Here is a 5,593-nt window from a genome sequence, read left to right as displayed (position 1 = left end):
GAGCCTAGTCTCAGCCTCTAGTGCAGGGGTCTCAAAATATTTTGCGCAAACCGGTACTATCCAGCCCGCAGCTGTACAGTCTGCCATATCTGCTCATCAGTGTCGGCAAACACTAGTTCCTTTCGGCCGGAGCGAAGGGTTAGTAAAACTAACCAGACCAGACCTTACTAAATCAACCACTGGATCACCAGGGATTGTGCAGGTGATGGGTCTCTTATTTATGTGTGTGCATTTGGGGGGATATATTTGTGTGTGTCCACTCCATTCACACCTGTAAGTCTAGGTGCGATTAGGGATTCCTGTGTCAGGAACTTGCATTTTTCTGCAGCAGGAATCCCTAATCTGGCGTTTACAAGCGGCAGCTGTCAACCGGTCAAGTTAATGATCAGGTGACAGCCACTGCATGTAAGCGCCTGCACACCGCACGTAATAGTATGTGACATGATTACATGTGGTTAGAAATCAATCACAGAGCGACTGTTTTCTAACTGCAAGTAATCATATATAATAATATGTGCTGTAGCTCAGGCACTGTGCCACATGACTGTAGCATTGTGTTGCTCAGTGGTATTTTTTTTTTAAGGCGGGGGGGGAGGAGAATACAGCATTTTGCTATCGGGCACTGTGATATCTAGCTATGCCCCTTTGTATTATAATGGATGTTGTTTGCTGCAAAATATAAACTCTGCCTATGAGCTCAGGTAATTCAATTTCTCTCCACCCGTTGTATCTTAATATGTTAGAGAAGGTCAGGCATCAGAGGACCCCAGGTTTTGTAGGCCTGTGAACCACCACTGAAAAGCACACCTTGCATGGCAGATAAAATTTTGCTGCCACTGCAGATCCCTCCTGAAACTGCTAGTTCCCTGGCTGTCATGCTGAGGCTGGTCTTCAGTGGTTCCCAAATTACTGACTTGGGACAAAGTCAACACAATCATTTGGAACACCCTTATTGTGGGCAACTATAGTTTTCAGAAAGAAGACCAGCACTTCTGGTCCAGTTCTCTTTAATGGCAGATGTAGTTTAAATCAAACAAATGTTTGAAAATAGTATATAGTATACAAAAGGGCACTAAAACCCTGCCTGTTACTAAAAATGCTTAGGGAATTTAAGGAATTTTTAGGGAATAATCTAAATTATGCAACATCTACTTCCACAGAATGTTTAGGCATGATACATAAAACCTCACAAACTTAGGTGCTCATTTTTATTTTAAAACTTTATTAACTTACTAGGTCTATAACATAGCACAAGATGATACTTTAACTTCTAATTTCCTTTTAAAGTGAAATTAAAGCTAGTTAGTAAGCAGAACATTGTGTTAAAATAAGGATCTACTAAAGAGCATTAAATGTAACCAATTAAACCTCTTATATACTTTCCCTGCAATGGAAAACCAGCTCATGAGCCCGACTAACTCATTAATTATTTGTTTCCACTCCTCCACTATATCATGGTGACTAACTGCCCAACTAACCACAAACCAACACAAAGAAAACTTGAATTGTGGAAGTGCACCTTTTTTAAGGTTGATTTACCAAGTTGTGATAAAATGAACAGATATGACAGATATGATCCCTGAAGGAAAATATATTTTTTTAAATAATGTATTGTTGGGTAATGTCACAGGTGCTGTGACCAGCCTCCCTGAGAAGTCAAGGGCTGTACTCTGGACTTGTGTAAGCATGTTTATGTGTACAGGGCACAACCCCAAACATAGACTGTCTACCCTCGGGGTTGTACATTCGTATGCATATGTGTTTACACGTGTTCGGTGTCAACTAGTGTACAGTCATTGATTTCTAATGGTGTCCATACACTCTCCGATTGCCTTTTGAATTTTTTCGTGCCATCGTCGAACCCTCGTTCGTTTTCCGCTCGAATACCCCATAATGCACAGATGAATGTCGATTACGAAAATCATTTGTTAGCAATACTAACTCACCGAATTTTAGCGATCGATATAACAAATTTTTGTTTGCGCATATACAGTGTTCTAGTTGCGATTTTTTTTGTACGAAAACGCCACTAATCCATCGATTTTTGTATGATTCAAAAAAAGTTTTCCAGCCTCGCCCTTCGAGAAAATACGGAGAGGAGTACAGTAAAAAAAAAAATCGTTGGTTTCCCATCAACTGATCGATTATCGGTCAAAAGACTATTCGTGGAAAATTTCCGACCGATAATCGATAGGTGTACGGGCTCCTTAAGGGAGGCTGGATGCAGCACCTGTGGCTCCCAGGCAGGGAAAATACTCAATAATTTATGTTGTATTGCCACAGATGTCCATGTGCAAGAGCCCCCAAAGTGAATTTTCACTTTACACAGTCAATGTTTACTTATGTAAGTGAATGATGTGAAACAGAAAATTACCTTTTCAAATAATACCAAATCATGTGCAAGGAATAATTTTGAAAAATAGCTACATAGCACGAGGCTATGGAGCCTCGTACTAAAAAAAAAACAAAAAAAAAAAACAGGAATTTTGTTTGCACATGTTTGACTATTTAAGACAGCCCAATTTCACCTCATTCAATAACCTAAGTGAATTTTCTCTTTGCATAGGGTCTCTTTAGGAAAAGGCTGCGAGTCTGAATCTGATAGGGATAGGGACCTCAGGCACACTTGGTGCTGGAGGTTTACTACCATCAGAATGGGACTGCTGAAATAATTTTTCATGAAACGATAATACAAATCTGAAGTGGATAGTAAAGTTTTCAGCTTCCTGCTATGGAGCTATAGAAAACTTCAATGAGGAAGACTCCATAGCATTAGGGGTCCCAGGATCCATATTGCCAGCATCGGATCTTTTTGGAGATACAGAGAAATCACCTATATCCACAACGGAGACGTATAGGCTGCGATCACCCATTGCAGTGGGACTGTCCTTTTTATGTCTATTAAGAGAAGTGCTGCAATGCTCAGCAAACAGTAACACAAACCCTGAAAGCTAATTCTGGGGAGGCTCATACACACGGTGGGAGGTGACCAAGTCACAGAAGGAAGGCAATGGATTGAGACCAGAGAATGGTGGATCCATAAATCTTTGTGAAGGCAGGAGCAGCAGCAAAAGTTGCTTGCTTTAGGCTGAAAAGGGTAGGAGGAAGAATGCAGAAAGCACGCATGCACACACACGTCACCTAGCGGATGACAGCACAGTTACAAAATGGTGGTGGCAGAAAATGTAAAATGGCATAAAATGGTACAACTGTAAAGTAGCTCCAGTGCTTCAGCCCAACCAACCCTACTCACTATGCGAGTCTTCAGAGATTGGGTCACACCAGAGGCTTTGTCGAGGCTCTGGACTTGGAAATCATTCTACTGCTAACAGTTCACAGATGTCTGGAAAGTGCCAGAATGCAGAGCCCAGTCCTTGAAGGTTACATTCCAGGTTACCCTCACCATGACCATTAGCTTACTCACAAGCGTGAGTCTTCAGAGACTGGGTCAAACCAGAGCCTGTGCCACAGCTCTAGACCTAGAGAGCACTCTGTGGCTAACACAAAAGTCTAAAAAACATCACAAGCAGAGGCAAGTGTCCAAAGATCACATTCAAGTTTATCCCTGCAATCTTCAATCCAGCGGGGGGTTTGGCCTCCAAAGCTTTTGCTGAGGATACATCAGCCCGATAGCTAGTGTGTAGAGACTACTTCAAGCAGCATTTAAATTTTTTTCAAATATCCATGAGGTAGAGAAAGTCTTAATTGAAGAATATCTAATAAAACGTCTAATAAAAATATAGTTAAAATTTTTCTTAGCAGCACTGAGGAAAAGTTGTCCAAACCTAGGACATTAGCTAGAACTGAAGCAGGCCTGGCTTGAAGCAGGCGGGGCTATTTGGGGAATGGTTTTACATTTTTTCGCTTTGCTAGTGTCCAAACATTTTAAAGGCAGCAGTCTAACTTAAATGTCTAAGAATCACCATCTTCCTGTGTCCCTCAATGGATGATAAAGAAAAGATGTTTTTCTCTTTATCACCCTTTTTTTTTATAATTAAGGTTAATTGTGAATGAAGGTGGATGAAAAACTATGAAATGCCCATGATGCTTAAACAACTTTAACACACACAGTCATTTCTACAATTATTTGATGATTTAAGTGATCAAAACACTACACATTGTACCCAAAACAAAATGGGTTCCGTCATGCAAATACTCGGTATCGCGGCCGATACCGATGCTTGTATCGGTATCGGTGCATCCCTAGTTCTGTTATTTTTGATACATTATTAAGAGGTTTGTCTTAATGGCTAAAAAGCAATATACCCGACAAATGCAGCCACTTTTTACATTTTTGTGAATAATTTCAGAAAAATATTCGCTGGAAAAAAAAAGAATACACATGTAACATGAACATTAACTTTGACCTGGGATTCTCAAGCTTAGAAAAGCAACAGAAATCCTAAAGTATAGACCTGCACAAACAAAACTTGAAAAAACTATAAGGGATGCACTAATACTGGTTTTTCGGTATCGAGTACCGATAAGTTCCACTAAGGAGACCCAGCGGCGTGTAATGACTGGCCGCCTAGCTTCCAGATTAGCCGGGAAGCCGTGTTCATGCTCCCTCGTTACCAGGTGACGAGCTTTTGGCTTTCTGGCCAATCAGGAAGCTGGGTGGCGTGTAATGACTAGTTGCCCAGCTGATTGGTTGGGAAGCTGGCCAATTAGGAAGCCAGGTGGTGAGTCATTACCTGCTCCCCCCCCCCCCCCCCCCCCCCCCCCGCTTCCTGATTGGCCAGGAAGCCGACTCCATGCTTCCTCGTCACCTGGTGACGAGGGAGCATGGAGCCATCTTCCCAGCCAATCAGGAAGCTGGGCAGTTTGTAATGACTCGCCGCCTGGCTTCCTGATCTTTGAAATTTTGGTATCAGGATAGGCATCGGGAGCATTTGGGCGAGTATTCGCCCAAATACTTGCGACTGACACCGATACTAGAATCTGTTTTGCTGCACTCCTAAAAACTATAAAATTTCCTAACATGTAGTTCAATGATAAAATGTATACATTATATGTAGAAATTACATGGGTCAACTGCTTCGCTTTGGCGTTATTGCCTTCTTTCTTCCTCCTATTACAATTATGCCCCATTCCTCTAACACCTGTTATTGGGTTAACTACTGACACTGGTTTTGTCTGGACCACTACTGCCTGAGAACTGGGTCCCTTTCCAAAGTTTCTGTGTTGGATGAATTAGGAGACCTTGTGGACTAACTGCATCAGCATGAGGTAGCCGCCAGACAGATAATGGATGATCCTAGCTGGTCCATTTGGGACCTTACTTCAACACCTACCCATCCCTTTCTTCACTTTTCCGCTTAGGCAGTACTTTGTTTTAGGATTCATAACAATGCCTTATTGTTTACATGCTTATACTTCTGGTTTTCCATTATGGCTGCTGTGTCAGCCTATTGGTCTCATTTTTGTATACTTAGGTTGCCCCTTTTTTGTTTTGAAAAATCAATAAAAAAAACTTTTGTGAAAGAAACTAGATGGGTTGAGTTGCTTTCCAGATAGATGCATGCTACCATGCCACTACCGTTTAAGGTTTTTAAAATTTCTGGATCATCCCCAAACTTCCCATTTATATATA

General features: G+C 41.5%; 1 protein-coding gene across 9 annotated transcripts in view; it reads right to left on the bottom strand.

The window, feature by feature from the left end:
- Nucleotides 1-5,593, bottom strand: part of CASK (calcium/calmodulin dependent serine protein kinase) — a 240,822-nt gene that overhangs the window by 36,625 nt on the left and 198,604 nt on the right. The gene's annotated exons all lie outside the window — the stretch shown is intronic.

The sequence above is a fragment of the Nanorana parkeri genome, unplaced genomic scaffold (assembly GCF_000935625.1).
Source record: "Nanorana parkeri isolate BGI_ZX_2015 unplaced genomic scaffold, ASM93562v1 scaffold234, whole genome shotgun sequence".
NCBI lineage: Eukaryota > Metazoa > Chordata > Amphibia > Anura > Dicroglossidae > Nanorana > Nanorana parkeri.
This window is presented reverse-complemented; position numbering and strand designations above follow the sequence as displayed.